This window comes from Rhincodon typus, chromosome 9, assembly GCF_021869965.1.
Source record: "Rhincodon typus isolate 14 chromosome 9, sRhiTyp1.1, whole genome shotgun sequence".
Classification (NCBI taxonomy): domain Eukaryota; kingdom Metazoa; phylum Chordata; class Chondrichthyes; order Orectolobiformes; family Rhincodontidae; genus Rhincodon; species Rhincodon typus.
The window spans coordinates 31,483,908-31,495,999 of NC_063340.1; the positions used below are offsets into that span (position 1 = coordinate 31,483,908).

Below are 12,092 nucleotides of genomic sequence, written 5' to 3' on the forward strand. Positions count from 1 at the left end.
AAGAGCGAACTATATGGTAAATGGAAAAGCCCTGGGGAAAATTGGTGCACAGAGAGATCTAGGTGTTCAGGTCCATTGTACCCTGAAGATGGCAACTCAGGTCGATAGAGTGGTCAAGAAGGCATACAGCACGCTTTCATTCATCAGACAGAGCATTGAGTACAAGAGTTGGCAGGTCATGTTAAAGTTGTTCAACCACATTTGGAATACTGCGCACAGTTCTGGTCGCCACATAACCAAAAGGATGCAGATGCTTTGGAGAGGGTGCAGAGGAGGTTCACCAGGATGTTGCCTGGTATGGAGGGCGCTAGCTATGAAGAGAGGTTGAGTCGATTAGGATTATTTACATTAGAAAGACGGAGGTTGAGGGGGGACCTGATTGAGGTCTACAAAATCGACTGGTCACAGGCCTCCAGTATGAAAAGCAACTCTCCACCACCACTTTCTGTCTCCAACCTTCAAGCGAATTTTGTATCCAAATGGCTTGTTCTCCCTGTATTCCATGTGATCTAACCCTGCTAACCAATCTACCATGACAAACCTTGTTGATTGCCTTACTGAAGTCCATATAGATTGCATCCATCAATCCGCCTTAATCAATCATCTTCGTCACTTCTTCAAAAAAAAGTCAAGTTAGTGAGACATGGTCTCCCATGCACAAAGCCATGTTGACTATCCCTAATCAGTCATTGCCTTTCCAAATACGTGTATTCAAATAAATATGGGCTGTACTTCTCTAATCTGTTACTCACTGGTCCAGTAATTTCCGTGGTTCGACTCTCACAGTACTTCTGGTTTTCCCTGTAGTCAGCATTGATCTTTAGTCACACAAATTTATGTTACACTTTGTCTAGTTTGGATACCCTAACTCCAGCTTTTGGTGTCCAATTGGAAACTCATTCATTCACTAAATATGTGGCTAATACAAGTCAAGGTGAAGTATTTACTACTTAAAATTGTTTGTGCATTGAATATACTTGACTTGAAATGGCAAAACAGACTCAATGGACAACATGGCTTATCCCCATTCCTGTGTTCCTATATGTCTGCCAATTTCTATTATCTCTATGAAGTCTGCTGTCATATGTTTGCTATTTATTGCATTGCCAAGTTTTGTATCTTCCATAAGCATTGACATTGACATGCTATTCATAAACCCAAGTTATTTATATGCAATAAAAAATAAACAAAGGTGCTCATAACAAATTCTTGGGGAAATCCCCATGTTTTCCATTCCATTCTGAATAAATTTTGTTCACTACCACTCTTGGCTTCCTATTCCTTAGTCAATCCCAAATCTGAGTTATCACCATCGCTAAAATCATGTCTTCTATTTCCAAGGAAACCATATGGGGTACTTCTCCTTTCTGTCTTTTGCAGAACCATATATTATAGATCAACTGTGCTTGTCAAAGGTCTCAATCAGAATAGTCAAATGTTGTTTATCTTTGATTCTTGTGTGCTGCATGTCCCTTACTGACCTCTACATCTCCCCAGAGATTTCATGTTGTCCTCAAGTACAGTCTCCAGTGTTTTACTCACTGTTGATATGAGATGGATTGGCTTGTAGTTACCAGCTTCATGCTGGTCTCCTTTTTCAACAGCGTGTAACATTTGTAATCCTTAGATTTGCAAGCAACATTTTCATAAGTACGGAGGATTAAACGTTATGACCACAGCTTCCGCTATCATCAAAGCACCTCTCTGAAACCTAGGATACATCTTACTTAGACCAGAACATTTTATAGATACAGCTTGTAAATCTTAGAACATAATACATTAGACCAGAGTCTCGCAGTCTTGAATAGTGGTGAACAATTAAATAACATTTACATTTTTATAGGACCTTTCACAGCATCAGGACAGATCGAAGACCTATACACCCAATAAAGCACTATGGAAGTGTAGTCACTGCTTTAATGTAGGAGACACAGCCAATTTATGCGCAAGATCTTACAAACAGCAATGCATTAATAGCCAGTTAATCTACTTCTGTGATGTTGAATGAGAAATAAATATTGACCAAGATAATGGGATAATTGGAGGCTGGAAGAACACTTCCAGCCAGGCAGCATCTGGAGGATAGGAGCAGTCAATGTTTTGGGTATTACCCTTCAGGACTGACCCGAAATACTCAAAATGTTGACTGCTCCTTTCCTCCAGATGTTGCCTGGCATGCTGTGTTCTTCTAGCCTCCTGTTTGTCTACATTGGATTCCAGCATCTGCAGTTTTTTTGTCTCTGACAATGGGATAATTCCTTTGCTCTTCATTGATATGGTTCAATAGGACCTTTTACATCTAACGATGTAAGCAGACAAGGTCACAATTAATGTCAATGACAGCAGTGCATCACTGAGTTCTACACTGGAGTATCATCCTGGGTTTTTGTACTCAAATTTCTGGATTGGGCTTTAAAATCAAATCTCCGGTCTTGGAGGCAAGATCTATTAACTTAACCAAGGCTAATGCAGGAGGCAGCTTCATGAACCTCCCTCCCATCCTCAAAAAAGCTCGAGCCCAGTATATGGTTGCAAAGGGAAAGCTACAGTGGGTGACTTATTTCAGTGGCCACCTGAGGTTCTCACCCCCACAGACGATAGTCTTCAGCCGAGTTGATTCCCTCTAGTGATATGAAGAAATGGTTGAGTGCACTTGATACAGCAAAAACTACGAGCATCTCAACATCCCAGCTGGAGTGCTGAATATTTGTGCTTCAGAACATATGTACCTTTAACCAAGCTATTCTAGTACAATTTCCATCATCTATCTGCCAAAGTACAAAATTACCTTGATATGTCTGACCCAAAAAATGCAGGACAAATGATCACCTTGAATGCCTATTTCAATCATCAGCCAAGTGATGAAAATGTAATTTCTTTTTGGGCTCTTGTGACAGAGTGACAGAAGTAGGAACACTAATCCAGGAGGCCTGGGTTCAAGTCCCATGTGCTTCAGAGGTGTATAGTAGCGACTCTGAACAGGTTACTAAGAAAATATCCTGGAAGTATCATTTTCAGTGCTATTAAGTGTCACTTATTTATTAATAGCATGCTCATCAATGCTCAGTTGGGGTTCGGAAGGACCGTTCAGCTCTAGACATCATTACAGCCTTGATTCAAACATGTAGAAAAGAGCCGACTTCCTGAGGAAAGGTGAGACTGACTGCCAGTCTTAATAATATTCTTCCTATAACTGAACACAGTACTCCAGAAGAGGCCTCACCAGTATCCTGTACAACATCAACATGACTTCCCAACTCCTACACTCAAAAGACTGAGCAATGAAGGCAAGCGTGCCAAACACTTGTATAACCACCCTGTCTATATGAGATGCAAGCTTCAAAGAATTATGTACTTGCACACCTAGGTCCCTCTGTTCTACAACACTACCTAAAACTCTACTATTAACTGTATAAGCTCTACCCTTGTTTGTTGTACCAAAATGCAATACCTTGCCTTTATCCAAATTGAACTCCATCTGTCATTTTTCAGCCCACTGACCCACTTGATCAAGATCCCTTTGCAATCTTAGAAAACCTTCTTCACTGTCTACAATGCTACCAATTTTGGTGTCATCCGCAAACTTACCAACCATGTCTTCTATATTCTCATCCAAATCATTTATATCAATGACAAACAAAACAGGACCCAGAACCGATCCCTGTGGAACACTGCTGGTCATAGGTCTCCAGTCCAAAAAGCTACCCTCCACTATTACTGTTTGTCTCCTGCCATTAAGCCAATTATGTATCCAATTGGCAAGCTCACCCTGAATCCCATGCGACCTAACTTTACTAATTAGTCTACAGTGTGGAATCTTGTCAAAGGCTTTACTAAAATCCAAATAAACAACGTCTGCTGCTTTGCTACCGTCAATCTTTTTGGTAACTTCCTCAAAAAACTCAATCAAGATTGTGAGACACAATTTTCCTCGCACAAAACCACGATGACTACACCTAATCAATTTCTGACTCTCTAAATGTCCATAAATCCTACGTTTTATAATCATCTCCAACTATTTACCCACAAACGAAGTTAGATTCTCAGTTTTATAGTTCCCCAATTTCTTCTTAAAGCCTTTCTTAAACAAAGGTACAACATTAGCCACCCTCCAGTCATCAGGCACCTCACCCATAGTTATAGATGATGCAAATATTTCTGCAAGGGGTCTTGCAATTTCCTCCCTTACTTCCCACAACATTCTGGGATTTATTAAATCAGGTCCCGGAGATTTGTTCACCATTATATTCTCTAAGGCCTCCCAAATTTCCTCTTCTGTAATGTGAACTATTTTTTAAAACATCAAAGTTTATTTCTCTGCATTCTCTAGGCTCAGCTTCTTTCTCCACAGTAAAAACTGATGCAAAATATTCATTTATTAAATCTGCATGCCCCTATCTACATCAATGGAGCCGAGATGGAGATGGTCAAAAACGTCAAGTTCCTCGAATTTACAATAACCAACAATCGAAGACACAACAACACCTCTTCTTCCTCAGGGGGCTAAGGAAATTTGGAAGATCCATGAGGACCCTGACCAACTTTTATAGATGCACCACAGAAAGCATTCTATCTGGATGCATCATGGCTTGGTACGGCAAATGCTCTGCCCAGGACCGTAAGAAACTACAGACCATCATGCAAGCCAACCTCCCATTCATGGACTCCATCTACACTTCTTGATGGCACGGAAAGGCAGTCAACATTACCAAAGACACTTCCCACCCTGGCTATAATCTCTGCCAATCTCTTCCTTCAGCAAGAAGATACAAAAGCTTAAACACACGTACTAACAGGTTCAAGAACAGCTTTTTCCTAACTGTTATGAGACTGCTGAAAAGACCTCTCAAATTTCAAATATAATGTTGATCTTGCTTTTTGTACATTATGTGTGCAGCCTTAACTTTGTATGCCTGTTCTGTTCAATCGCCCTATGTTCTGTGTGTCCTTGTATATTATGATCTTCCTGTACTTCATGCAAAACAAAACTTTTCACTGTACTTACATACATATGACCATAATAAATCAAATTAAATCATAAATCGACTACCGCTTATTGAGAGACTACGTTCCCTGGTTCTAGACTCAACAGCCAAGGGGAAAAATCTACCTGACAGACCCTGTTAAGAATTTAGTAGGTTTCAATGAGATCTCATTCTTTGAATCTCTAGAGAAGACAGGCTCAGTTTTCTTAGAGATAGTAAGAACTGCTGATGCTGGAGTCTGAGATAACACAGTGTGGAGTTGGAGGAACACAGCAGGCCTGGCAGCATCAGAGGAGCAGGAGAGGAAGTTCGCCTCTGTGGTGCAATTGGTTAGCGCTTTCGTCTGTTAACCGAAAGGTTGGCGGTTGGAGCCCACCCAGGGACGCTCTTTATGTGACCTCAGTTTTCTTAGTCTCTTTCCATAAGACAATCTGGTCATCCCAGCAGATCAGTCCGATGAACTTACATTGCATTCTCTCTATCGCATGTACTTTGAAAAGGAGACAAAACTTCACATAACATTCTTGGTGCAGTGTCACCAAGGCTTTATAATTGTTCTACAAAACATCTTTATTCTGCAAGTGTCCTTGCGATGAAGGCAACCATACCATGCATGCCATATCCCTTTGGACATCAATAGTGAAAATCTGCAAGTAACATTAGCACTAAGTAAGTCCCAATGAACAGTTATCCCAATGTTGAGAATCAAACTACACCCCACGACATTCCACACATTACTCTTAAATTCCACACCAATAACATCTGAGGATCACTGACTGTAAACTTAACTGGACTAGACACACAAATACAGTGGTTGCAAGAGTTGGTAAGAGGATGTGTATTCTGTGGCAAGTGGCTCACTTCTTAATTTTCTGAAATCATCCTATAACCTTTGAGGCACGACTAGTATGATTGAATACTCTATTTGCTTGGAGGGATGAAGCCACAGTAACACTTCAAAAGCTTAATGTTATCCAAGATAAAGTAGCCAGCTTCATCAGCATTGTATCTATCACCTTAAATAAACGTCCATTCACTCCAACACTAGTACAATGGTTGCAGCATAAGAAAACTAAATGATGTGCTGCAAAAATTCACCTTGGTTCTTCAACAACACCTCCCAAATCTGTGGTCTCCTCTAAAACCTAAAAGGTCAACTGCAATAGCTGCATAAAAACATCACCACCTCCAAGTTGTTCATGATCCTTACTTGGACATACAGCAGTTACCGAATTGCTGCTGATCAAAATCAAGAAATTGTCAATTTAATAGCACAGTGGATGTACCTTGACCACATAGACCGCCAACAATTCAAGAAGGTGACACATTACCCATCTTCTCAAGGGATGGATAGACAATAAGTGTCCTTGCCTTCTCAATGTCTACTTCCTGAGAATGAATGAATAAAAAGAAATATATATATATATATCATGTTGATCCTACTGATATGTATGACACCATATTTGGGTAATTTGTCATTTTTATATTCAGAATGCAGGTTGGCCTCCTTGATAGCTTCATGATGTTAGGACTTTCTCACGCTTCAGTCATAACTCTACAGATTGCCCATTAGATTACACATTTCAGGCAAAGACACTGGGTGCATTTTGTCCTTTGAAAATCTGTTCTAGTGGCAAGAAGAAATTTGCTCATGCCAACAAAGCACATGCTGCCACATGCACTGCAATATGTTGTACTTGGGATGTATTGGATAAGTCCAAGAAATGAGTAATAATTAAAGTGAGGTTAAGACTTGAGAAAAAAGACTGTAAAAATTTATTGCTTTTCCCACCAGTAACCTGGTTGTCATTGCCTAGTGTAGTAGCTGGCCATACAGAGGTGTTCATACCATACGGCAGTGTGGCCACCTTTTTCGCATGAAAGGGGGCCACATTTCAATTTTCTCTTCGTCAGGGGTCCAATAAACAAATTTCAGAAAGATGAGGATTGCCACATCAGTAAACATGGAACTTCACAAAAAAAAAGTAATAAGTAATTTAAATGGGTCATTAATAGAAATGATCATTAAAAAGTGCCAGGTAGCAACGTTTAATAATAAAACCAAATTTTGCATTTTTAGTTAAAGCACAGCTAGACAGAGAAAAAGAATCAGATCAATTCATGAACACAATGGAATGGGGTGATGACTGGGGCCAAGCTAGGTTAGGTTTTACTCACCTTGACTTGGATTAGGTCTAGCAGAGCACACTCCAAGCTGGCCTCAACAGAATTCACATAAAATTGGGTGCTGGAAGGCACTTTCAGTTCAATATTTCCTCCTCAGTCGGCTTTCCCTGTCTTCCTTTCCCACATTCATATCTGTACCCTCTTTCTCTTTCACCCTTTCTACCCCTTCTCCCCTTTTCTATATCCTCCCTCCTGTCTCTCTTACTCCTCTCATTCTGTCTGCCCCAATCTGTCCCCTTAACTTTAACACAATAATCCACGGGGCACTTTTCCATAAGCAGAATTACCCAATCAGTAAATGTTTGACATTGAAATTACAGTGGCCAAGTTTCCCTCACTACCACCCCATCAAACAGGCTCAAATGTATTTTGGAATTTATTTATTTCATGAAAATAAAATGGAAAAATAATAGTGGGAGCAATCTGGAAGCTGTACTGTCAGTTTCCCTCTGCTATCTGACTCTTCATTCTCCCCACAGTGCGAGCCTCATCTCCTTCTCTCCTAACTGGAGTGTCCCTGAAAGTCTCCTGTTCCTAGACCAAGTTCACAGACACATTGCCACAGCTCCAAGCCTTGATCTGCTTGCTGCTCCTCCAATCACTGCTTTTTGTCTTTTCAGCATTTGCTGCTGATGAGCTTATCAGTAAGCATGCAGCAGTACACAGAGAGAAAAAGTTTCTGTTAGAGAAACAGCTCCTTGCAAAAATCTTCCACTGATACTTAACTCTATTTGAAACACTGGCTTCAAATAAAACATAAAAAAATTAAAACAGAATAAAAGATAAAAACATAAAATAAACTAGCTTTCACTTAATGTCTCTTTTCTCCTTTTCTATGATTCTTCTCGTGTAAGGTTATGTAATTTACAACTATTAGAACCCTATGAACGAATTGTAAATTTGTCTACTATAAATCAGGTGCTGAACTGTATGAAATATGCTGGCAGGCCATCTTGTGGCCTGCAGGCTAAAGGTTGGGCATCTCTATGATAAGGGATTTCCAACCCATGTTGATGTGATGGGCTCTAGGGGCAGGGGGTAGTTTGACAGTGTATATAAGGAAGGGGAGGGGCCAATGGTAAAAGAAGCTCAGACTTTCCTGATGGGACTGGAGGAAATAAAACAAAAACAAAGAACAAAGAAAATTACAGCACAGAAACAGGCCCTTCGGCCCTCCAAGCCTGCACCGATCCAGATCCTCTATCTCAACCTGTTGCCTATTTTCCAAGGATCTTTATCCCTCTGCTCCCTGCCCATTCATGTATCTGTCTAGATACATCTTAAATGCCCGCCTCTACCACCTCCACTGGCAACGCGTTCCAGGCACCCACCACCCACTGTGTAAAGAACTTTCCACGCATATCTCCCTTATACTTTTCCCCTCTCACCTTGAAATCGTGACCCCTAGTAATTGAGTCCCCCACTCTGGGAAAAAGCTTCTTGCTATCCATCCTGTCTATACCTCTCATGATTTTGTAGACCTCAATCAGGTCCCCCCTCAACTCCGAAATGATTAGTTACAAACAGTAAACACATTATTAAATTTGCTTTGGGATCCTATTGGAGAAATTATATTAAATGGGAGATCGGCTCTATATAATGAAGCTCAATTCGTTCTGCATGGCAAAATCCAGGCCAAAATCTGTCCCTTAAATATATTTAGCCAGAAAAGAAAACAAAACATTTGTCTTAATGAGATAGTTATGGGGAACATAAAAATGGCAGAGGAGTTAAACAGATATTTTACATCAGTCTTCAAGATAGAAGAAACTTCGAACATCCCATTAACACAAAGAATAAGGGGGAGGAATTAAGTACAATCACCACACCCACAGTAGTAGTATTAGACAAACTAATGGGGTAAAAGGCAGGTAAATCCCCAAGCCCTTACAGCTCACATCCCAGGACGCTAAAGTATTCAAAATAAAGGGAATGAATTAATCATGCAAATAAATGTAAACAGGTATGATATTTTGGGATATAGTTTGGAGACCAGGGATGGGAACTGAACATCTAGTGGAGTTGCATTACTGGTTAAAGAGGATATAAACACAATAGTGAGGAAAGATATTAGTTCAGACAATGTAGGATCTGTGTGGGTTGAATTGAGAAATACCAAAGGGCAAAGAACATTAGTGGGGGTGGTACACAGACCATTAAACTGTAGTGGTGATGTTGGGAATGGCATTAAACAGGAAAATAGAGGTGCATGCAGTAAAGGAACATCCGTAATTATGGGTGACTTTAATTTGAATATAGATTGAATAAATCAAATTAGTCACAATCCCGTAGAGGAGGAATTCCTGCAGTGCATGTGGTATGGTTTGCTGGACCAAAACGCTGAGCAGCCAACTACAGACTCCTTGAGAACGAGCGATCATATTATGATACAATTCTTCATCAAGTCTACTTTGCTTCTGTCTTTAAAGGAGAACACGAATAACACACCAGAGATGATGGGGAATACCGGGTTCAGTTACAGAGAGGAACTGAAGTGAATCTGTATTAGTATAGAAATGGTGTTGCATGAATTGATAGGATTTAAGGCAGATAAATCCCAGGCCTGATAATACTTAAGGAAATGGCCCTAGAAATAGTAGATGCATTGCGGTGATCTTCCAAAATTTTTCAGATTCTAGACCAGTTCCTACAGATTGGAGGGTGGCTAATGTAACCCCATTATTTAAAAAAGGGAGACAAAGAGAAAACGAGGAATTATAGAACAGTGAGTCTGATGTAGATAAAGGGGAAGTTGCAGGAATCCATTATCAAGGATTTTACAGCTAAGCACCTCAAAAACAGTGGGAGAATCAGACACAGTCAGCATGGATTTATAAAAGGGAAATCATGCTCGACAAATTTACTGGAACTCTTCGAGGAATAACTAGTAGAGTTGATTGGGCCATGTGTTTATTTGGACTTTCAGAAGGTTTTCAACAAAGTTTCACCCAAGAGATTAACGCGTAAAATTAAAGGGCATGGGATTGGGGGTAGTTTATTGAAATGGATAGAAAATTGATGAGCAGACACAAAACAAAGAATTTTTCTGAATGGCAGGCAGCGACTCATGGTATACCACAGGTTTCGGTATTAGGATGTCAGCTATTAACAATATATGTTAATGATTTAGATCAGGGAACTAAATGTAATATCTCAAAGTTAGCAAAAGACACAAAGCTGGGAGTGAGCTGTTTGGAGCATGCAGAGATGTTGCAGTTTGATTTGGACAGATTGAGTGAGCGAGCAAATGCATGGCAAAATGTAGTATAATCTGGATAAATGAGAGGTTCTCCACTTTGGTAGCAAAAAGAGGAAAGTAGATTATTATTTGAATGGTAAATTGAGAGAGGGAAAGGGTCAATGAGACCTGGGCGTCCATGTGCACCAGTTGCTGAAAGTATGTGTGCAGGTGCAGCAGGCAGTATAGGAGCAAACTATAGTGAGAGGATTCAAGTACAGGAACAAGGAGTTCCTGCAATTATACAGGGCATTGATGAGGTGACAGCTGGAAATACTGTGCACAGTTTTGGTCTTCTTATCTGAGGAAGAATGCTCTTGCTATAAAGTGCAGCAAAGGTTTATTAAATGGATTCCTGGAATGGCAGGACTGATGCACAAGGAGAGATTGAGACAGTTAGGATTGTATTCATTGGAGATTAGAAGAATAATAGGAGTTAGTGAACCTCATAGAAACCTACAAAATTCTAACAGGACTAGATAGATTTGATGCAGGAGGATTCTCCCAATGGTGGGGGAATTCAGAACCGGGGTCATAGTTTAAAGATAAAGGAGTAAACCCTTTATCAGATGAGAAATTTCAATATCCAGAGAGTGGTGAGCCTGAGAAATTCACTACTCCAGAAAGTAGTTGAGGCCAAAACATTGATTTTTTTTCAAGGAGGAGGTAGGTATAGCTCTTGAGGCTAAAGGGATATGGGGTGAGGGCAGGATTAGGGTATTGAGCTCAATGATCAGCTATGATCAGTGTGAATGTTAGAGCAGCTTGAGGAGTCAAATGGCCTAATCATGCTCCTATCTTCTTTATTTCTATGAAAGTAGCTGCAGCAAAATGGATGCATTGCTTGTAAATTTTCCAAAAATCTTTGGATTCTGGAGAAGTATGAAAGATTGGAAAACTGCCAATGTCTCACCCCTATTCAAAAAGGGGGACAAAAATTGGCTACCTACAGGCCAATTTATGTCTATTGTTGGAATCAATTATTAAGGAAATAACAGCAACACATTTGGAAAATCATCATCTAATCAAGCAGAGTGAACATAGCTTCATGAAAGGGAAATCATGTCTTAATAATTTATTACAGCTTTGTGAGGAAGTCTCAATCAGAGCGGAGAGAGGAGAACCAGTAAATGTGTTGTATTTGGAGAAAGGAAACTAATGTACTGTAGCCAAATTTGCAGATCACATAAAAATATTTGGAAAGGAAATGGATGTTTCCCTTCATCTATGGGAGTGTCCATGACTACAGGGCATTACCTGAGACTAAAGGGACACCAATTTAACACGGAGATGAGGAAGAATTTCTTCTCTCAAAGGGTTGTGTATCTTTAGAACTTCTTGCCCCAGAGGCTCTGGGGACAGAATCCTTCTGTATATTTAAGGCTGAGAAAGACAGATTCTTGATCATTAGCAGAATCAAGGTTACAGGGAAAAGGCAGAAAAGTGGACGCCAGCAACGTCGGATTAACCATGATCCTACTGGTGCAGCAGGTTTGAGGGCATGAATAGTCTTCACCTGTTCCTATTTCTTATGGTGTTACTAACCAACATTTCAAGTCTTTGAATGGAAAGGTCATTACGCTTGAAACATTTGGTTTGTTTCTCTTTCTACAGATCATATGAAATCTGCTGAGTATCTCTTCAATTTTCTGTTCTCAGTTCAGATTTCCAGCATCCAAGGT

The 12,092-nt window shown here is 40.1% G+C and overlaps 1 protein-coding gene across 2 annotated transcripts in view; it reads right to left on the reverse strand.

The window, feature by feature from the left end:
* Positions 1 to 12,092, reverse strand: part of rsph3 (radial spoke head 3) — a 91,548-nt gene that overhangs the window by 6,742 nt on the left and 72,714 nt on the right. The gene's annotated exons all lie outside the window — the stretch shown is intronic.